This window comes from Aedes aegypti, chromosome 3, assembly GCF_002204515.2.
Source record: "Aedes aegypti strain LVP_AGWG chromosome 3, AaegL5.0 Primary Assembly, whole genome shotgun sequence".
In the NCBI taxonomy this organism is placed as follows: domain Eukaryota; kingdom Metazoa; phylum Arthropoda; class Insecta; order Diptera; family Culicidae; genus Aedes; species Aedes aegypti.
This window is the reverse complement of record NC_035109.1, coordinates 302,472,734-302,497,017: the sequence shown is the minus strand read 5'-3', so window position 1 is coordinate 302,497,017 and position 24,284 is coordinate 302,472,734. Positions and strand designations below refer to the sequence as shown.

The 24,284-nt window shown below is 36.9% G+C and overlaps 1 protein-coding gene across 3 annotated transcripts in view; it reads right to left on the bottom strand.

Annotated features, from left to right (window-relative positions):
• Positions 1-24,284, bottom strand: part of LOC110677878 — a 219,135-nt gene that overhangs the window by 89,028 nt on the left and 105,823 nt on the right. For all 3 annotated transcript variants that reach the window (XM_021849618.1, XM_021849619.1, XM_021849620.1), the window contains exon 3: positions 12,739-12,777. The gene's annotated coding sequence lies outside the window, so the exon portion shown is untranslated. The remainder of the gene's footprint in view (positions 1-12,738; positions 12,778-24,284) is intronic.

Here is a 24,284-nt window from a genome sequence, read left to right as displayed (position 1 = left end):
TATGACTCGCCATTCACGGTGGTCTTTCCTTCTCGTGAGGAATGGGAAGGAGGTGGACCCACCATTTCATCGGGATCTATTAAATTCTACACAGATGGTTCAAAAATGAATAATTTGACAGGGTCTGGAGTATACGGACCGAAAACCAAAATCTCTGTCTCTCTTGGACAGTGGCCTACAGTATTTCAAGCAGAAGTCTATGCAATCAAGGAATGTGCGCAGCTGTGTCTGAAAAGAAATTACAGACATGCCACCATCTGTATTTTCTCTGATAGTCAAGCAGCGCTTCAATCTTTGAAGGCTTTCACTTGCAACTCAAAACTTGTGTGGGAATGCATTCTTGCACTGAAATCCCTAGCTGAACGCAATCGAGTTAAACTATATTGGATCCCAGGACATACGGGTCTAGAGGGTAACGAAATTGCCGATCAGCTAGCAAGGAATGGATCAACCAATATGTTCATTGGTCCAGAGCCATTCCTTGGCATTTCAAACTCTGCACTAAACACGGAATTGAACAACTGGTTGTTCGGTCAAATTCAATCAAATTGGAATACAGTTTCCAATGCGAATCAGTCCAAAAGGTTCGTAACAATAAACACGACACAAACACAAAAACTTATAGGTCTCAACAAAAGAGATCTCAGAACATACATCGGTCTAATAACTGGTCACTGCCCAAGCAGATACCACTTATACAAGATCGGTGTCGTCCAAAACACAAATTGCCGTTTCTGTGACGAGACGGACGAAACCTCACAACACCCTCTCTGCTCTTGCAGTGCACACATCCATCGTAGGTTCAAAATATTTGGCAAGCACTACTTACAGCCAGCTGATATTTGGAACGCATCCCCCAGGGAGGTGGTTAGCTTTATTAGGCTGATCACGCCAGATTGGGGGAACTACAACACTGCAACCTAGGACTTCTGCCCATCAATGGCAGATGGTTCAAAGTTCAGTCAAATGCGCAAAGTATTCCGGAGGCACATTTGCTACTGGAAAACATTGTGTACATAGAGTAATAGGGTATATCACAATAGTCCTAAAAAATGGACGCAGTGATCCCACACCCGACAGAAGAAGATTAGGAGATCCTCGGGATTCCATTTGAAGTTTCTCTAGGGATTCTATCAGGAGTACCTCTAGGGCTTCCATCTGAGTTCTTCTGGAGATTTCTTCAACAATTCCTCCAAGGATTCCATAAAGAGTTAATTCAGAGATCCCATCCGTAATTCTTCTAGAGATTCCATCAGGAGTTCTTCAAGGGATTTCATCAAGAGTTCCTCCAATGATTCCCTCAGTAGTCAGGAGTTCTTTCTAGTATATCTTTGTAATTCCCCCAAGGATTCCTTCGGGAGTTCTGCCAGAGATTCCATCAGGAGTTTCTTTAAGGATTCTATCAAGAGTACCTATAGAGCTTCCATCAGAATTCTTATGGGAATTTCGTCAGATGTTCCTCTAAGGATTCCATCAAGGAGTTCGACCTGGAATTCCTCCAAAATTCTATCAGCAGTTCCTCCAGAGATTATACCAACAGTTCGTCGAGGAATTCAATCAGGATCTCTTCTAGGAATATTATAAGGAGTTCCGCTAGGGATTCTATCAGGAATTCTACCAGGAATCCTATCAGAAATTCAGCCAGGGATTCCATCAGAAGTTCTTCAAGGGATTTCGTCAGGAGTTCTTCCAATGATTTCATCTAGAGTCCTTCAAGAATATCTTTAGGAATTCCTACAAAAATCAGGAGTCCTTCCGAATTCCATCTGGAGTTTCTCTAGGGATTCTTTCAGAAGTACCTATAGGGCGTCCATCTGAGTTATTCTGGGGATTTCATCAGGAATTCCTCCAAGAATTCCATCAAGAAATCTGTAATAGATTCCACCTGGAATTCCTCCAAATATTCTATCAGGAATTCTTTCAGAGATTATATCAGCAACTCCTCGAAGAATTCCATCAATATGTCTTCTATCAGGAGTTCCATAAGGAATCTTACCAAAACTTCTTCCAGGGATTTTATCACAAGTTCCTAAAGGGATTCCATTAGGACTTCATCAGGAGTGCACTCAAGAATGTCTTAAGGAATTCCTCCAAAGTTTGCATCAGGAGTTCTTCTGGGGATTCCATCAGGAGTTCCTATAGGAATTCTATCAGAAGTATCTTTAGGGCTTTCATTGGGAATTATTCTAGAGATTTAATTAGGAGTTCCTCCATAGATTCCATCTGGAGTTATTTCTGAGGTTTTACCTGAAATTCCACAAAACATTCTACAAGCTCGAGGAATTCCATCAGGATTTTTTTAAAGGTATACCATGAGGAGTTCCTCTAGGGATTCTAACAGGAGTTTCATTAGGAATCTTATCAGGAATTCCTCCAGGGATTCCATCAGATGTTCCTAAAGGGATTCCTTGCAGTAGTTCCTCTAGTGATTCCATCAGAAGTTCCTTCAGAAATTCCACCTGGAACTATTCCAGGGTAATCCCTGCTTCATAAGAAGTTCTTCTACGGATTACATCAGGAGTTCATCAAGGTTTCCTTGGCATTTTATTTAGATAGGCCCCCTGGAATTCGTCCAGGGATTTTTATCAAAAGCTTCTGTAGGGATTCTATCAGCAGTTCTTATAGGGATTCATTTAGGGATTTATTTAGGGATTCCTTCAGGGATCCTATCAGCAATTCCACCTGGAATTCCTACAGAGATTCTTCCTTTGGAGATTGTACCTAGAATTCCTCTAGAGATTATATCAGAGGTCCTCGATCAAGATTTCTACTTGGGATTTTATAAGAAGTTCCATCAAGAATAATATCAGAAATCCCTCTAGGGATTCCGTCACAAGTTCCCTCGGTGATTCCATTAGAAGTTCCTTCAGGGATTACATCAGAAGTTCTTCTAGGGATTGCAGCAGGAGTTTCTCCTTGGATTCCATCAGGAATTCTAATAGGGATTTTATCAGGAGTTCTTACAGGGTTTCCATAAGGATCATTCAACCATTCCATTCAACCAAGAGTTACATCAGAAGTTCTTCCAATCATTCCACAGAAGTTTCTCTAGGGATTTTATCAGACGTTCATCAGTAGATTTCATTCGAAATTTCTGCAGGGATTCTATCGAAAGTTCTTCTAAGCGTTCCACTAGAAATACTTCTAAGATTTTATTACAAAATTCTCCTGAGATTTCATCACGAACACCTTCTGGGATTCCATCAGAAGTTCGGTCAGGGATTATATCTGTAGTTCTTCTGAAGGTTTTTAAAGAATTCATCTAGGGTTGTTTTGGATCCCATCAGGCTATTTATTATGCCTTCCTCCCTGAATTTATCAAGGAATTCTATCAGAGTTTTCTTCCAAGGGTTTCTCTAGGGGGTTCTTCAAGAGATTCTTCCAGGAGCTCTACAAGGACTCCGGAATTCCTAAAGGGATTTCTCTCGAAATCAATCAAACGATGCCTCCCGAGATTCCCTAAGGAATTCCACCCAGAATATCTCCAAGGATTCTCGTTATCAGGAGGGTTATCAGAAATTTCTCCAGGAATTTTCATTGCCGGAATTACTCAAGAGATTCCTTCGGGAATTTCTCAAAAAATTCCTCGCAGAAGTCATCTAGCGTTCCTTTCCGGAAATTCTGAAGGAATCAATCCCGGACATCCTCGAATTTTTAAAGGGATTTCTCGCGGAATATTTCCCGGGATTCCTCACGGTTTTCAGGAATTCCTCCAGCGATTTTACCATAAATTTCTTATTAGGATTTAACAAGAAATTTCTTTAAAGGATTTCATTGACTCTATCAGGAGTTCCTCCTGGGATTACAACAGGCATACCTTCAGGGATCCCTATGGGAGTTTAAAAAGGATTCTCTAAGGTAATTCCAGGTGGATTCCAAGGAAAAAATCCTTCAAGAAATACTGGAAGAACCCTCGGAGGAATTTCCGGTAGGTTCTTGATTTAATTCCAGCAAAAATCCCAAGATGAATGAGAGCCCATTCAGAGATACATGGAAGAACCTTTGGAGGAAACACTGGTATAATCTATAGAAGAATTTATTGCAGATTCTCTACAAGAATCCTCCTGTATAGTCTGGGGAAACCTCTCAAAAAATTGCAAGCGGAATCTCTGAAGGAATTACTGGTGATTACCCTGTAGGAAGATTTGATGAATTCTTTGGCAGTATTTCTCGTTGTGTCCCTGAAGGATTCCTGATGGAATCCTTAGAGGAATTCTTGGTGGAATCCCTTGAGGATAAATCCTTGGAGAAATTCTGGGTAGAATCATCCTGGAGTAAATCTGTGCATGTAGTTCTGTTGAAATTTTTGAAGGAATTTCTAGTGAAAATCGGTGAAGGATTTGTGGAAGAAATCATTAGAAGACTCTTTGGAAGATTTTTGATAGGACCAATTTCTGGTGGAAATTTTTCGTGGATTTTCTATAGAATTCATGTTTTTATTTCTTGGGGGAATTTCTTGAGCAACCTCTTTAAAAATTTATAAAGGAATTCCTCGTGGAATCGCAGGAAAAAAAACCTGACATAATATGTTTAGAATGCCTGAAGTTTCCCTGGAGGAATTTTTAAATAATCTTTGGAGGATTTTTGGTAGAATTCTTGAAGGAAGCATTGGATGAATCACTAAATGAATTCCTCGGGAAGTTTTTGTATAAATCCCTAGAGGAACATGTCGAAAAATAACAAGAAAGAAACACTGAAGAAATTCCAGGTGGAAGTTATGAAGTAACTTCTTGTGGAATTTAAGGAGGAAGCCTTGAAAAAGCCCTGGGGATATTCTTAGGAGAATTTCTGATGATAAATATCTTGAGGAATCCCTCGAGAAGTATCTGAAAGAATTCGTGATGTATATCTTGGTTCGTGATGGAATTCTTCGAACTAACTTTTATAGGAATTTCTGAAGGAATCTATGAATCAATTGTTATAGCAATCTCTGGAGGAATTCTTGGAGGCAGTCTAGGAGTAAGCCCTGACGGATAACTGAAGAAATTACTTGAGGAATTTCCTGGATTGATCATTCAGAGCGCTGATGGATAGTGTTTAAAACTGTGTGAAAATTTCAGTAAACCGATGCAAGACGAATACCAACTTCAGTGCATAGGAATTCCGCAGGGGATTCCGATAAAGAGCACGGACTTCCGGGCCTATCTATTTATCTATATAAATAAAAATGGAATGGTCTTTGTATGCCATGAAATGGATTGAGAACGGGTCAACCGATTTAAGCAATTCAAACGTGGACTACGCTCGAGAAGGTCCTTGTAAGTACTTGGGGTTCGGTGGTGGTGTGCAGGAATCACGAGCTCACTTAATTTTACGGCATGTTGCATGAATGCCGGATAACAACCCTGCAATGATGGTGTTTGAATTGGACCCGACCAAAGGCAAAAAACAGTTAAACGAACAGAAGATATTCCGTCACAACAATCTTATTTTATAATAGTAAGTGGAACATCAAATAAAATTTCATGTCAATGTCAAACTGCCGCCACAATGTAATTCTTAAATAAAGCAGCTTCTAGTGTCAATATCTCTATTATAATTAAACTTTAATGTACCGTAACCGTTTTTCAACAGTTTATGAAACTTTTTGCGTTACACGCAGGAGAAAACATTTCTCGTGTTCAGTATCATAAGGGTGTGCAATGATCGATTTCTCTTCTTCGATTTTCTTGGCCGGGTGCATCATAAAATGACACCAAAATTGATTGAATTTTGAGTAAGAGAAAATCGATGAAGAGAAAACGATCACTGCAGATACGCCGCAAGATTTGTTTTTGTGGAAAAAAAGAAATGCGAAAAATGCATAAAAGTATGTATGACAACGATACAGGCTTAGGACGCCATTCACCGCTAATCCTTTGTTTGAAGCACTGCCTACAGCAATAGTTGGAATTCATTTGCTTTCATTGGCTGGTTGTTATCTTCACACTACAATACTACAACATAATTAAACTATTACAGCCAAAAAGCATTTTCCAATCTGCCATAATAAAATCAATGATAAACTCTTGTTCACAACTTTAAACAACCTTAAATTATTTTTTCTAGAAAATGTAAAATATAAAATTATATGGATTTCTACCTAATACAATATATTTTGATATGGCAATACAATTTAAAATTTGAGCCGAAATATTAAAGTTATTTTCATAACTTTAAAATCCACCTTGAAGTTTTTTGCGCCAACTTTGACGTTTGACCTTCAGTGTAGGTTTCATAAGTTTGCTATTTTTTAAACAATTTTGAAACTTTCAGCATCACTCGCTTCAAAATAAAACTCATAAAAAGTTTGTAGAACATCAAATTTGTCTACAATTAAGACTAGTCTTATTGAAAAGTTTTCTCGAAATGTTCCCTCATTTCAATAAAAAAAATCATTTATGTTTGACCATAAATTCATGAGTACTCAATCGATTCCATTTTTTTTTTAATTCCCTTGAACCTTATTCAGTTGTTTTTAAACTGTGTTTACAATACATTTGTTTGTCAGATGAAAAAAAATAACCAAATCACGATGATTAATAAAAAATCAATTTTTTATGGAATGTTTGAGTTTTTTCGTCGGAAATTACATGTATACTATTTTACTATGAGTTTATGAAGCCTTTTGTTATAACTGAAAGTTGAAAAGTACATTAAGTATGTTAACATATTTGAAATCAGTTAATTATTTATGAAATTAGGTGAAATTAGGAATAATGTGGAGAAATCTTCTTTTAACAAAAATTAGTTTTGATTTTAGACAAATTTGATATTCTACAAATTTTTCATTGATTCTAGTTTGAAGAGAATGCTGCTAAGAATTTTGAAAATTCGTTAAAAATGGCAAAGCTGTAGTACGCTTTACTGAATGATATTTTTCAAATCTAAATCGCAATATTTTTGACTCAAACTTGGAAAATTCTTTTTTTTTCGAATTCAGAAGGACACACAAAATGTTGGTGTTGAGAACTTTCGAAAAATAAACCACACCCTACTGCAAATTGTATTGCTTCTACAAGCGAATGGTTATGTATATGTATATATTTTGTGAATAGTATTTATTTTATTAGTATAAAACGAGCTCACCACAAGATATTTAATCCTCAACAAAACTTCATTTTTTTAATTCTTCGTCTTACGTTTCCTTTTTAAATTCTTTTTGAAATTTGTGATTAGACACTTATGACATAAAAGTTATAATGATGACTTTCTTCGGAAAAGGGAATAAAGCCTTTGTCTCCGATATGAGCTAGCTTACGCCTAACAATCATGTTAATAAAGATGAAAAATCTGTGATCGCAATAGGTAAATTACAATAAAATATCAAATATGCTATGAATCAACAACTTGCAACCAAATATACCAATGCCGTGATACCACCCACTTAAAGATAACTATAATCAAAAGCTCTACACAAATACCTAGTCGATTCAATAAACGTTGAACAAGTGCCGCCACGCCGCGAATCGAGTAGGTATCCATAGAAAAAGCAGTAGCCGAACCTGTGATTATGCTGGCAGCGAAATGGGACGCGCCGTTCGTCGTCAACGGATCTCAAATCTCATTGAAGCTGCGGTTGTTCGATGATGTGTTTTACCAGTTGTTAGCACCAGTCAGCCAGCGTTCCAACCAAGTGATGTGGATCAGGAACGCCGCCGTCACGAGCACGACAACATCGATTAGGGTAGATGTTCCGGTATAAGTCATAGTACCAGTATTCGCCACCTCGGATCATAAAACGTTTTACGTCACAAGAAGGCATAAATCGTTCAGTGTTCATTGATCTTTTTAAAATTCTGTAGCAACATTTTGAGACACTTCTAAATTTGCTAAAAAAAACTAGAAAAAAACTTCCCTTCAAATTTAAGCTCAACAAAAAAAAACGAAAGCAATAATTCATGCTAAACATGGATGGAAAACTTTCGTTTAGCGTATTGACAGTATTCACAAGTCCTTCGATTGATTCATGAACATATTTTTCCATAGGGTGGTGAATATTAGTAAACCTACCCCAATGTTGTAGTGTGGTGTTATCTTTCTCTCTCCTGTGACTCTTCCGCAAGCTGTATAAAGACACGATAATCGATAATTACACACCAGACGGAGATCGATAAGTACTATGTTGCGAGCATACGTGACTGCAAATCAAACCATGTATACTAAACCGAAGAAAGGAAACCGACAAACTTTCTTTCGAATCACTTTACAGACACTCGTGGTGAGTGATGGACTATCAAACGACCGGTCCCACAAATCGTTTATGGCAGACAACAACCCTCGGCGCTATAAAGCTATGTTTCGCTTGCTGGTACACATGTATTAACGAAGCTCGCGCAAATTGGTAATTAAACGTTTTGCAAACTAACTATGCTGCTCCGAGACGAATGTGTTGCCTAGCACGTGAGATAACTGCGCGGAGCATACCGAACCGACATATGCACGTTTCACATTAGGTTTTAATTGTCGTACCAAATCGATTGCTGACGACGTGGGCATTCAAATTGCTTTTACTTGTAAACGGAACAACGTAAAACAAATTAGCAACAATAGTAGCAATGCAAGGTGCATTACAATTAATGTGCACCTAATCGGTGACTGATATGGAGAGAGACGTCGGTTTGCACCTGTATTTAGACTCATAATGATTAAACAAGAATACTCATCTATCATCATCTCGACTAGGTGCTAAGTTCCTAAGAGTATCGTTCTAGCACGCTAAAAGCTCAGACAAACGCATGTAACAATAGGGCGGTTCAAAATTTAAAACAAATGAAAATCCAATCCCCCATATATCTTTTACCATCTTCTTCTTATTATTAGATGAAAAAACCGAATTTAGTATAATACTATTTAATTCCACTAGAGCTTGTATCTTTTGACAGATCTGTCAAAAGATATAAGCTCCAATGGAATTAAATGGTATAGTACTAAAGTCGTTTTTTTCATCTACTTATAGGTATTCTACTAAACAGCTCGAAGATTTATTATCATTCTTCTTCTTCTTGGCATTACGTCTTCCCTGGAACAGAGCCTGCTTCTCAGCTTTGTGTTCAATGAGCCCTTCCACAGTTGTTAACTGAGAGCTTTCTTTGCCATAGTTGCCATTTTTGCATTCCTATATCGTGTGGCAAGCACGATGATACTCTTTGCCGAGGGAAGTCAGGGAAATTTCCATTACGAAAAGATCCTGGACCGACCGGGAATCGAACCCAGACACCTTCAGCATGACTTTGCTTTGTAGCCGCGGACTCTAACCACTCGGCTAAGGAAGGCCCCATCCTTACCATTAAAATAGTGTTCTGTGAAATTTTCGGCTTTCTAGGTGGTGGTACGGTCTATATGAAAATTACTATGGATAAACTATGAAAAATATTTCCCACACGTTAGTACTGAAAAGTAACAATGAGTTTCATTCTTAAAACCATAATACAGAAATTTTCTGGAGAGACCAATTCAATCCGACGAATAGAAAAAAATGAGTTTTGTTTGCTATTATTTTGCTTCATGTTGGATTATAGCTCTGCAAACATCTACAAAAATCCCAATCAAATTAGCTGAAAAGGAATTTGTTTCTTCAGCAACATCCTTCATTGGGGTTTGAAGAATGAGTTCACACTATGGGACGGAAAGTTTGTACTTGCATTAGAACTAGAGTGTCCATCCCAAGACATCTCGGGATAAAAAAATCCCGGGATTTGATAAATTTCCCGTTACCTGGAGTTTTAGTCTTGACATACCGGGAATCCAGAGATTCCCAATATGTACGTAGAATACGATGAAAACCACTTAATTTCATTGAAAAACAATGACATTTTTCCTCACTTCTTCTTCTTCCTGGCGTTGCGTCTCAACTGGGACAAAGCCTGCTTCTCAGATTAGTGTTCTTATGAGCACTTCCACAGTTATTAACTGAGAGCTTTCTTTGCCGATTGACCATTTTTGCATGTGTATATCGTGTGGCAGGTACGAAGATACTCTATGCCCCGAGAAGTCGAAAAGATCCTCGACTAGCGGGATTCGAACCCACGATCCTCAGCATGATCATGCTGAATAGCTGCGCGTTTACCGCTACGGCTATCTGGGCCCCTATTTTCCTCACTATCAGGCTTTATTAAGGTTGCCTTTTGTAATAAAATAGAATAACATAATAAAAATGACAATAAAAGAGAAATTATTTTCATTAAAAGACCAATTTACGAACTAAGATACACCTTAGACTGATGCAAATTTTAAAATTTTTGCTGCCCCATGCTTAAACGGTGTCAATTATGATTAAAATCATTCTCCCAAAATTTGAAGTGATTTGGACGAAATTTGGATGTGCACACGCCATTTGAAGTTTTTATGGAAATTACTATGAAAAAGACAAAGCTTTTGTGTTCAGTCCTCTAACTGCTCGAAATAACAATCTATGGAAAAGCGAACAAACTCTTCTCACGTGAAATCTTCCCAGTTACAACTTTGCCGAAGACCACATTTGGATTGGACGTAAGGATAATTTGTTATTATTGATAACAAAGTCTAAACCATGCTGAGATGATCATTCAATTACCGTTTTGTCTCAAATTCCGAACAGACTCATATTCCGAACACTCGGTTTTGTATGGCGATTTGGTTGAAATGTTTCGCTGAAATATGTCACCAAATGACAAGGAAATGGCAGTCAATTGAAATTAAATTTTAACGTCTCCAATATAATTTATAACGCGGGAGTAGTGATGATTCTCTAGTTTGAGACCAGTAGAACTAGCTCAAATAAATTTATTTGCGAAATTATTCATTTGAATACGATTTACTTGTGCTGTTCGGAATTTGAATCAAGGTGTTTGGAATATGAGACAGAATGAACACGGTGTTCGGCATTTGAATCAAAATGTTGTTCCATACTTTAACGTAAAAACAATACTAAAACTAGTCAAATTAACATTATTATCGGTACACCCAACCGCTAACAGTTAGACTTTGCGAAGAAACTAAAATTTACACAAATATCAGCTAATTTATGCCAATCAGATGCATTTGAAGTCACTGTTGGCCTTAAGTGTTCGGAATATGAGTCAAAACGGTACTTTCAGAGCAACACTGCTTTTTTGCTGTAGAACATAGTAGCCTGGATTACTTTGATGTATTCTATCCACCAGGAGTACAACTGTTGCCTGCCGGGCAGTTGGTGAAGCATGCAAAATGCATACCCATTTTATTATTATGAATAGCAATTTATCCTGACGTCCAGTGGTCTTCGTCAAGGTTGTAGCTGAAAGGATGTCACATGAGAAGATTGTGTTCACTCTTCCATTACATATCATGACGAAGAGATAGAGGGCTGAATACAAAAGGATGGCATTTTCCATTGTAATCTCCATATAAACTTCAAATGGCCTGTGCACAGTCAAATTTCTTCCGAATCATTTCAAATTTTGGGAGGATGCTATTTACCATAATACAAGTCGTTTAAGCATAGGGGATCAAAAATTTCAAAACATGTATCACTCTAATACACCTGTTTTATTTATCTAGATGTAAAGTTTTAATGTTTTTCTCTTCAATAAGCCTAGACTGAGAAAGAAAATTCTAAAATACACCTAACTTTCAGCATGATATTCTACAATACTTTTATCTACAATCGTTTCTTTTGTTCTAAAGTTTTGATGACTTGTCAAACGTCTGGAGCACATTATTTTTTTACCGTACTTCCATTCATAAGTATTATACAGAATTTGTAAAATACCCTAGCAAACCCTTAATTAGTCAAGCTAAGTTTTGGTTTTGTTAAGTTACTTCATCAGAATAAGAAAGTAATATATTGTTTTGTTGATTTTCTATTTGCATTTCAACCAAAACTAGTATTGAAAATTTGAGAAATCCCGAGATCCCGGAATCCCGGGACAAGCTTAGATTTTTGTTCCGAATCCCGGGACGAGCAAAATAGCAGGGAAATGGACACTCTAATCAGAACACTAACGTAAGGGAATGGACCTGGTGCAGGGGTTAGAAAACACGCTTCTCACGCCGAGGACCTGGAATCGAATCCCATCCCCGAAATAGTAACTAAAATTTCAATGACGACTACCTTCGGAAGGGAAGTAAAGCCGTTGATGAGTTAGCCCAGGGCTGAAAATCTCGTTAATAAAGATACAAAAAAAAAACTAACGTGTTTCGACATTTCTTCATAGTAATTGCCATGTAGACCAACATTGTCTTTGGGCCACCTTCAACTCATCACCGAAAAAGCTTAAAACTTCCACAGAACACTATGTTTATGGTAAGAAAGGTAAGGTAGATATTCAAACAGTTTTGAATTTTGAATCACCCCAATGTAACACTGAAGAAATTTATGTCGATCTCGTTCCAAGCAGTTACTAGAATATCTTTGATTTTCAAATCTATTAAAGTGGCAATTTGAGGTATCAGAAGGCCAGAACCAAGTAACCTGTATATGAAAAACTAATCAATGCAAAAGATATACCATTAACATTTATTCATTGGTTCAAACCATGAGGGCAGATTTTTTCCACTACGGTTTCACCACGACCTTCAGAGAATACAGCTAGAATATATAATTCAATTTCTCTTATCAACCGATGGCAAAACATTTAACAATAAGATTAAAAGGAAAATATTCAAATAATTCTATAACATCATAAACTGACTAATTTAAACAAGCATGACAACGAATTTCACAGTTCTTCGGGTTGCTAAATCCTTATTTTTACTTACTTAGATAATTATAAAAATGAGTAGAATAAAATCACTTACAATGCTGAACAGTCGAATGCTTTCACGAATAAACAAAATCTGAAAAGAAAAATAAACAAAAGTAATTAAATGTCAGCTTAAAGTTTTGCACAATAAAAACGGGTCAACATTATCAAGCTTAAAGTGTCACATCGAATGAAAAAACAATCTTTGAAATTGTTAATATTTTATAGCACTTCGTATTGTTAATATTTAATGGCACTTCGAAGTTTGAGTGGCGGATTCGCCAAGTTTCATCCTTATAACGCAACATAATGAAGACATATAAAAGTAATGTCCTATGTTTCATGGGCACTTTTTCAAATCTCATGGAGACCTATCAATTCTCAAATTATTAAAAACCCGGAACCAAACACCCTGTATATTAAACAATCACGGTCGATACCTTCTCCAGGTATAACTTTCTTTAAGATTGTTAGCTGACTTTTGGAATTATGTTTTTTGTTACCTAAAACTTTTTCTACGCTTTTTTTCTCTTAACTATCGATCTTTTTTTTTAAATTTGGTATCACATGTGTTAATGTTTCTTCAAAATAGCTCATAATTGCCATAATATTGCCAATCGATGTTTTAAGCTTACAAATTGTATTCATTTGGGCAATCTTTTCAGCCTAATGATTCTTTTCACAATATAATGATATTTTAAAATATAAAGCAAAGTTGCAAGCTGTCAGTATAGTCTGTTCCACTGAGTATTTGACCGCTTCTTCTTAATTCATGTGATGTCTCTAGTTGTCATAGCTAGAATCTTATTACACCCTTGTGATCAGGAAAAATGGTTTATCCAGTGGTAAAAATTTCATGAAGTTGAAACGCGAAAAATGTGAGAGAATTCTGCATAAATTCAATAAAAACCCAACAAAGTTGGAAAAAATGATCGCAAAAAAATCCTAATTTTTTTTAATTCAAATCAGTGAAACAATTGTCTACAAATACGCAGCAACAGTTCTGAGGCAGTAGAAAGTTAGCCGGAACAGTTGAGGGGGCAGCTAGTTGGGTTTGAGCTATAACAATATTTTATGAAAAATAATAATACAAAATTGCCTCCGTAAGGCCTTATAGACCGTAACGCGGGTAGGTCGCCTTTTCGAGGTGCGTTACGAGGTAAGATCTATCATATTGTACTCTTGTTGTATCTGTTCTTGTTAATACTGATATGTTATGGTCGGAAGAGTATAAGAGAGTAACAAATCACTAAGAACCACCTATTTGTCCTAGAGCTAGACGATGAGGAGGTCGAAGTGGAAAAATAACTCAATCAGCATCTGAGGCTGGTTTCAATTCATAAGACAAGTTCTTTCTGAGATTAAGTGCTTATTTGTGAATATCTAGGAGGGAAACGAATGTAGGAGTAGCAGACCTCCTACATTCTAAACAAGCTTCTTGTTTCAAGGAATCTAAATGTCTAATGAGATGGAACCTGTTCACAGTTACAAAAAACGACTTTGAACCTTATAAGTACTTATAAAAACGACTTTGAACCTTATAAGCAATAATTTGATAGGCTAGAGTACCTATGCATGGTCAAAATCGGTATCATTCAACCGCCGAGCCTGATTAAGGGGCGCGCTTTTGAGAATCTAATGGTAACAAACTGTTTTCTCCAAAAGATATAAATAGCGGAATCTTTTTCAACTAAGGCTCTATGAGAAATGGTGAAGAATGATAATTGTATAAAAAAACGACTTCTTCATTATTTCTCAATAGTAATGGAGTAGAACGACATGCACTAAACAAAGGACACGGGTATACTACAAAAGATCACAGAAAACTGGTCGCAGTGGTTCATCCCGAACAGAAACAGGAGGCCTTATAGCGCTTGAGCCTTTGATAAATCAGGTTATTGTAAAAGCCTTTGCAACATTTAAACATGCTTAACGGAACATGCTTCTTTTGATAATAACGACACATGAAAACCCGTTCAAATATCTCAGATCTCCTTTGAATTTGTGGACTTATACAATCAAGAGGGCGTAACTTCATAACGGGCCGTATGATTATTTTTTTTTTTAATTTTGCCCATATATACAGTTTAGCTGTAGAAAACGATTGGTGAGCGCAGATTTAATGAAGTTTTTTTTTCTGAAAATAACTATCAGAGGAGCACCGTGCACTTACCAAAAAAATCTTATTACGTCACATAATTTTAGCTAAAATCAAGTGAAGCCATTTGTAATATATAATAGGGTCCTAAAGCCCTGTCTCAATTTTAGTACCAATCGCTTAAGTTTAGGGCAGAAACACATGTTTACTCAATTTTTAATTGATTTTCATTGGTTTAAGTACAAAAAACATTTTTTTATGATTTTGTCACACCTTTTGGTTTAAACTCAAATGTTGCGTATATTTTGTTCTCCGTGTCCCTTCCGAAATGTCAGATAGGAACAACCCCAGTGTTCAAACTATATGCCATGTTGCATTTTTGTCGAAAAAGTGAATGTCAAACAAGATCACAAGTGTCAAGGTTCATATTCGAAACCATTTTTAAAATTAAAGTTTAAAAATGTTATAGCCGTTATTTGAGCTGGAAAACTTGCTAAAATAGTTGCAATAACATGCTCTTTCGTATTATTAAATAAAAACAAGAATTTATTAAACATTTTAGGACCCAATTGAATGATAAATACTACAAACACAAGCTACTATATTCAACATTGATAACAAAATCTTTTATATTGAACGCAAAATGTCTTCTCTCAAATAATGTTGCAAGCAAAACAGCTCGGTTTACATGAATTCACGATGAAAATTCAATCATATATAATGCATATTAAATGACCAAGCAGTCAATTCACTGATGTGCAATATTTTTGACAGAATATACAGCATATAAACAAAGCATTCTTGTTTGCGATTTCACTTTCCAGATGCAAGACAGCATGTAATATTGGTGAATGTTGGATCCAAGAACATTAAATATTTCAGTTTCACTCAAGATTGCAAGAATTCCTGAATGCAAGCTTACATTATTGATTGTTGAATATTCAGTTATAACTCGATATGCATGACAATCATATTCTTTTAAGAGCCACGTAAATCCATTTATTTTTGCTGTGCAGCTATCATAACATATCTATAACATCAGAATGGGATGGTATGGTATATACAGTACTGATCCGATTTTGTCTGCCCCCGATTTTGTCTACCCCCGATTTTGTCAGCCTATTCTAAATTTGTCAAAAAATTGTTATCGTCATGTTTTACCACGTTTACATTAAAATTGATGATGATGTTAGGTGTCATGCACGCATGGGTGTAGCCAGAGGGGGCCATGGCAATGCCTTTTATTAAGTGTCAAAAATCGATATTACCAATATAAGGGAGGGAGAGCCCCTGATAAAAAAAACTGGCTACGCCCATGTCCATCGCCCTCCTAAAAGTCCATGTAACTATGTAACACGTCAAAATTTAAAAAAACAGGAACAAAATAAAAAGACCCGATTTTGTCAGGTTCCCCATTTTGTCAGCCTAAAATTCATCGAGGGGCTGACAAAATCGGGTCCATACTGTATACGGTAAGAGTACAGTAATGTCGATTATAGAGAAAAAGAATAAGTCCACCAAATTGCCCATATATCCAACAGAACAAAGAATAAGTAATAAACAAGCGTAAAACTAAGAAAAAGTAAAAATAAGAAAAAGTAATAAAAAAAAAGTAGTCAACAGTACTGTGCAAGATTTCATGGGTGGACTTTGGTTAAAAGTTTGAAAGCTGAGAAATATTGTTCTTATATTTTTCCCACGAAGCTCAATAAAAATTCTTTCAAAATATTTTTTTTTAATGTTTTTCCTCTTGGAGATATCACATAATTTGTGCGGACAAATTCCAAGTGGAACAGACTTTATCATCGCCAAAATTTTAAAAAGGTTGTACGGATTAAAAAAACGATATTTGAAACCTTTGGCTTAATAAATGGCTTTTTCGTTTAAACACCATTTGAGCTGCAATGTGAATTCTATACGGCTCATAAAAACCTTAAAATTTTATGTGAATAATTAAGATGTAGGGTATTTTAGAGCTAATTGTCTAGAAGATGAGATTTCATCAAAAATTTCCCCGAAAATTGCCACATGGACACTTCCAGCGATCCTTTAAGCACTCCTTTGCAGATTTCTAAAGCTAAGCTGCAGATATTCCAAAGCTAATATCTTAGTACAATAATAGAGAAATTACAGGAGGAATCATTTTTAAAATATTTGAAAATGGACGACAAACGATGATCAGCGCATAACGTCATCACGGATCATCTGATTTGCCTTGAGTTTGTTTTCCATGGCTAATTTTCACACAAGGAAGGTTCGTGAGGCAAAAGACATGCTATTTTTTTACAGAAATGGTGGTAGTTTTGCAATTTTTGGATTCCTAGCCAGCCAGAGGAAAAAATATGAATATTCGTGGAAATCATACTGGATGACCTACAAATTTATCAAAACAAAAATGTTCAGATAAAAAATAAACTGAAAAAAATGAATGATTTCCCGCAACTAGGGTTGTCATGTAAAACAGCCAACGGCGTCCCGAAAAAAACTGAATTTCATAGAAACAAGCAAACCAACTACGCCACAAAATTTAATGATTCCCTGAAAAATTTGAACAAAAAAAAAATTTCAGCGTTAATTTATGGCAAACCCACCTGAAGTAAATCATTAATTGGATGAATCCCTGGAGCAGGGATGGGAAAAGTACTGTAGTCAACATTTACCACCTCTACATTTACATGTTTCTACACGACCATCAAAATCCAAAGCAAACCATGACCGTTCAAAACAAACAAATGTCACGGCTCTTCAAAACTGTAATCTTCTTCTTCGCAATGTTTTTTTCAAACCCGAATGCGAAATGACTCGAGCACAGTGGTGACACGATTTTTCCGGTTTTCGAGGTTTTGCGTTTTTTTTTTTTTTTTTTTTTTTTTTTTTTTAATCTTTATTTGAGTGTATTTTAACGCACGAGGGCTAGTTCTACACTTAGGTTTTGCGTTTTTGCTCGATAAAGGCGGCATAAAATTGAACTTGTTTATATGTATCGCAACGGAGTAATTGTGCTCTTGCTGTTAGCGCTAATAGATTTCAATTAGTTGAAAATACAAGCGAAAGATTAGCGGTTGAATTATTTAACATATTATTCAATCATTCACCTTGGGATGGCTGTCCGAAAACGATCATAGATGTGAGACAAACACATTCAAGCAGTGTGTGATCCGTTGGCAGCGCAACGCCTGGTGGTATTGATGCTGCTGTTGCTTTGTGTTTTGGTTGACTGGCAGAATCGATGAACTGTGGTAAATAGTTGTCACAGTTCCCAAGCCTGCCCTGGGGAACGTTTTGTCGAATAACTAAAAGTATTTTTAAGGAATTAATAGAAAACGCATTGAAAATTGTCTTGAAAATTACCTGCCAGAATTACAGAATTCTTGGACCCTACACTGAAGAATTTCATAGAAAATCTTTGAAGGGTATTCTTAGACAAATCATTTAAACCCAGTAAATATTCATAAAGGAATGTTTCAGGAACATTTGAATCAATGTGTGTAGGCAACTCAGAATTATTTATAGAATAAATTCTGCAGTAAATTTCTTTTGGAAGCTTTTCCTGGACAGGTTCAAATAATGTTTAAAAAATTCAGGCATGAGCATGTTCCATTTTTTTGCCAAGAAATTTGTCCAAAACTCTTTAAGGGGATTGCCCCATGCCAATCCTCTGAAACACTTCCCTAAACGAATGATTAAATTTAATGACCTCCTGGAGAAAACTCTAACCAATTTTCGAAGATACCCTTTAGAGGTAATTCAACGAGAAGACCTAGGAATCCTGGAACAATTTAGAAGGATTCTCTTAGGAAGTCTCCAACCTCTCTAGGTGCCATAAAGCTTTGCAGGCACATATATTAACGTTCTATCCCTTAAGAGGTATCTATTAAAATTCGTAAGAGTTTTCTACAGGAGATCATCCAATTCAAGAATACGCTTACGACTTATTTCAGAGTATTCTTGAATTGGATGACCTACTAGAGACAACTCTGACTAATTTTCAAAGATACTCTTTAAGAGATTGAAAGTTGAAACAAATAACAGCATACTTTTTCTAATCATTTAGAGAGATTGGAAACTTCTTTCGAGTGTAAGGAGAGTTTTTTCTGGTAATTTTTCAGAATAATTGAAAGAAATATCTTCGAAAGAAGCCCCGGAGGACCTGAGAACCTAAATATCCTGGAATAATTTAAAAAAAATGTTTGAAAGTCTCTAAAGAAATTTCTGCAATAATCTTTAGAGAGATTCTTGCAGGAATCCTTATTGGAAATAAAAAAAAACACAAGGGAATTTCGTAAACAATTTGCAGGAAACCCTAATACAAAACTAGGAAGGTTTTGTAAGCCTCAAAATCTGAATAAAGTTTAAATGATCGATAATGCAAAAAACCTTATTATGTTTATCGTAGAAATCAGCATCACTTATGAAATACTACCACAAAACTGGAAATTCTTTCCAGATCAGGTGATTTGAAATAAAATTTGCATTCAAATCCCGTAAAGCTTAACCATGCGAAGAAGTCTCCTTGATCGCGCACGGGTAGGACCCATTATCCGTTGTGCTTTTTCGGGATATCGGAATGATTAATTAGACGGCGTACGGTGGCTTCTTGCCATTGCAATGGTCAAACGATAACTATTTATTTTCCTATATTACATACACATACATCGAGGGGCAGGGACATACATTCACTCATTTGCACAAACATACTCCCCCCCAAAACGAACCGTTTTCAAATACAACACAATAAATTATCATCGTCAGGATTTAACGAAAAATTTAAATAAAACCAAATTAAAATCTAACGATACTGCCAAATCATTGTTGCTGGAGAAACGACAACAACTGCTCGAGTGTCCGGCGATCGCACTTGCCATTGATACCATTTCGATCTATGACTGTCGTAGTCTGCTGCATCGAGAACGATAGATGCTAGATGGCTGCTTCGTTGCCCTCACCATCGTAGCTGGAAGTGTCGCGGAATCCTTACAGTTAACACAAGGTAGGAACCCGTTGCGTGTATACACCTGTCCATTGGGGTAGAGCATTCCTGTCTAGTTAAATACTGAGCTCCCTGCTGCAGTACTGGATAAGCTAAACACGAGATATGCTCTGCTGAATAGCTACCATCGGGGCCACACTATCGCAGCTGGAAGTTATACAGAACGGCGTCTCCTATTGTGCTGCTGCTGATCGTTACTCTATGGCTTATTTCAATTTTCGTTTCCCGTTCTAATTGATCATCTTTTCACCAGGTTCTTCAAACACGGCTAGTCACGGCACCAAATTATGATCGCGCACGGGTAGGACCCATTATCCGTTGTGCTTTTTCGGGATATCGGAATGATTAATTAGACGGCGTACGGTGGCTTCTTGCCATTGCAATGGTCAAACGATAACTATTTATTTTCCTATATTACATACACATACATCGAGGGGCAGGGACATACATTCACTCATTTGCACAAACACTCCTATTTTGCAAGCAACTCAGATAAGCTGGCGGGTGGTGGAATAAATTATCATTTTTATTACGCTGGAACCATCGGTAATCGAAAGGCGTTCCCTTAGATCAAACACACAGACGCACATACCTCATCCCATCTCACCATCCAAATGAATTATGGCCATGTTCAATTAAAGTTAACCCTTGGGCACAGTTATCCTGCTGGGCACCATACGATACGCACCTTATACAATGTATCACCGTCCGACATGCGTAAGTGTTATCAATGATCGGAGCCCCATGCTCCTGCTGTAAAGGTCACATGCAAAGGCCAACTTTCATTTCTCGGCTAGGAATAGGTTTACTAGTCTTCGAGTTACAACTGCCGAGCGGAAAATGCGAAAAGCGGTAGCGAGGTCCAAAGGCCCAGCAGATCTAAATTTCTCATCGTAAAGCGTCTAGCCTCCAGCATCCGTTAATGCCCGGGAATCGGTACGCCATAAACGATTTAATCTACGGCAGTCTGTCAACTGTCTATATTACTCTTAATCCGCGGTGCGCGGCAGCTTCTGTACACGTAGAGGTTTTATACCCGGCCCTAAACCCAGAAAAGCCAAGTTCCGGCTTCACGTGTGATATCAGCAGTCTAGACCTGTGCGCCGTCATAAAGCTTATTCAGCTATGATCTATTCAGCTAAATCCCTGAAACAACCCATGGATCATTTGTGCAGATGTTTTTGAAGGGTAAATTCTGGAGCTGTTCATGGAGGATTACTCATTGAATTCTACGATAAGTCCACAAAAAAAGTCGGCGGCGCCCAGGTCTAATCAGCACACGGCGACCAACTAGTGGTTCACATTAGATTACTTTCGTCGACAACAATGAAAGTTGCTTGACATGACTCACCATCATCAGCCGCCACACGAAACGGACGATCCATCACGATAGAAAGTAGGAAGCGGAGTATCAAATCATTCCGAGTGAGTGTTTTGCGTTTTGGAGCTTTTCCTTTTCACGCGGCGCATGCATTGTCAGAGGGTATCAAGTGTGCTAGATGCACTCAATCATGCATGACACTATTCACTCAATAGTACCCCCTATTCAGATACGTGCCTTGAGCAAAACAACAACCGAGATGACGACGAAACGAGCGAGATCAAATATTTATTAACATTCACCACCATCATCGCCATCGTAACGCGACGGATTCGGAATCTTGCATCTCACCGATCTCAGTGATCGTGCCCGTTCGGTCTTAATTCGATTGAACTTTGCTACTTTGTAGTATGGGGCGACATCAAATGGAAGGAGCGTGAGCCGACGATGCAGAAGAAACCGCAGGGATCGTGTGCACGGATTAAGTCGCGCATAAAATCCTTGACACTTTTGCACTTTCGATGCAACAACAACGGTGACGAGATGTTTTGGAGTGCACCTTTAATGAAACTAGACTCAGACGAGGCGGAGATGTTTGACAGAATAGGAGGTTGACGGGAGTCAAGGTTTGGGTGAGACATTGATTGTGACGGGTTTGGCCCGGATTATGGAGCACACAGTAAACATTTCTGAATATGGTTAGCTATGAAGGAGTAGATGTTCTAATTTGTAAAACGTGCTCAATTGTTACAGGGTCAGAACCCTTCATAATGATATATTAAATTAAATTAAATCATTTAGAAGCTTTACACAACTTAGAAACATTTCCATTTATACATTCGAAACGTTCTATCACCGTTCTGAAATCGAAGCCAGATACCTCCAGTTTGTATTTGCTCGGACATTACTACATGACTGATGATGGGGGATAATGATTTGAATGATGTTTTTAAAATAAATTTCAAAAGCTACACAGCGTAACAAAAATGACATTTTTGCGTGTCTCAAGAATTAAATAATGTGTCTCTAGTAGATTTGGGGTCGCCGAATCTGAAGCCGTGTCCCTGCACGTCACAATTTTTAGCTGCAGGTCGCAAAATTGTATAAAGCACTGATTTAATTGATGTTTACATGAAATTTAATGTATGATTTTTCAAACTTTTTTGTGATCTAAATCAGCACGCATAAACTTTTATTTCAGATGTAATTTTGTTGAAATTGCGTGATAAAATTTATATTAAATCGATTTTTAAAACATGCTTGCAGTCTCCATACAAAATTCTTTGATTCTCTTATATGACAAAATACAATACTTTTCAAAATCACCAAAAAATAACACCAAAAAATAACAATGAAAGTATTATGAACTTTGTTAAAAAGTATTGTTATACACATGAAATCAAAATTCGTTGACAAATTAAACAAATAAATTGCCATACAAGCTGGGAAATTTAGCATTTTCAGCAGCCAGTATCTCAAAACCTAGTAGACGTGCTATGCTATTTTTGAAAACGACAATGAATCAAGCAACCCTTAATTCAATAAATAGCGGTATTTTTATGCTTGAGACAAAAACGTGTTCCGCAGTATAATTTTTAAATACCTCGAAATATGTTGACACAAATATCGCATATCATAATTCTCGTCAATTTTTTTTTAATCTCGTCGAAATTTTTGTCAATTATTTTAAATTTTATCTGAATATTTTGAAAAATGCAAATTCATTACAATTTTTTATAAATTTCACCATAAATTCATAAAAAAAATCAAAAAGAATTCTCTAGAAAACTGTATCGCATCAAGATTATTGAAAAAAATCCTCCCACGTCACAAGTCCTTCCATGATTTCCAACTCATCAGAAAATCTGCCAGAAAATAAATTCTTGTGCAGAAATTTTCCAACAGACATTCCAAAGTTTTTAAACAAGTTTTTTTTTTTTAATATATTTGTGGGCCTCGTGGCCGTGCGGTTAGTGTCGTCAAGCATTTGAGCGCATGTGGGTTCGATTACCGCTTCAGCCATAGAAACTTTTCGTCAGGAATGTTTCTAGGTTGTGCTTTGGCTAGTGTAGAGTTACAGACAGCGGAGCTAAATGGCTGAAGAGCCGGTATCTTTTTTCAGAAAATGAAATGAATGTTTTGATGGGTTTAGGGACAAAATATCGAAAGACAATACGTCGAAAGACAAAACGTCGAATGCCAAAACGACGAAACAGATAGCGTCGAAAGGGACCAAACGTCGAAACCCTAAACAGCGAAAGCGGTGAATTTTCAACATTGTTTGCGAGACTTCTTTCGTAAGGTTGGGTGACAAATGTCAAATTCCAAAACGCCTAAAGGACAAAACGTCTAAAAGAGAAAAATGGAACACAACGATTTTGTTTTGGAAGAATGATTCTCTTTCGCAAGAATAAATAATTTACCTCGTGTCAAAAACACATTTCATTGACCACGATGCGGAAAAAGAAATCTGGGAACAATTTAAAATCTTAGCTGATTTTTTTTTCCTTTCGGCATTTTGTTTTTTTCAACGTTTTGGTATTCGACATTCTGCCTTTCGATGTTTTGTCTTTCGAAAGTTTGTCCCTAAACCCATTATTCAAACCGGTTTAGGGACAAAATTTCTAAAGACAAAACGTCGAAACTCTAAACGTCGAATGCCGAAACGTCGAACGGGATAAAACGTCGAAGAGACAAAAGGTCGAAAGGACAATGCGTCGAAAGCAGTCAATTTTCAATAGCGGTTTGGATTTATTTTTTTCACATCTTGTTCGATTAAATATGATAAAAGTAACGTTGGGCGTCAAATGAATAATTCTTCCAAGAAATTTCTGTTTCCTTACAATTTTCTCCTCAAGACGTTTTGTCCCTACGACTTTTTGTTCTTCCAACGTTTTGGTAATCGACGTTTTGGGATTCAACGTTTTCTCACCCAACCGTCGAAAAAAAATATTGGAAGAAAACGAAATTTTTTGGAAGAATGATTCCCTTCTGGAAGAATAAACAGTTCACTATGTGCCAAACGCACATTTAATTGACCTCGATGTGAAATAAGAAATTTGGAAAACGATTCCAGATCGCTGTTGAAATGTTACGACTTTCGACGTTTTGTCATTTCGATGTTTTTTTTTTGATTCGATGTTTTGACATTCGGCTTTCTGACTTTCGACGTTTTGCATTTCGACATTTTGT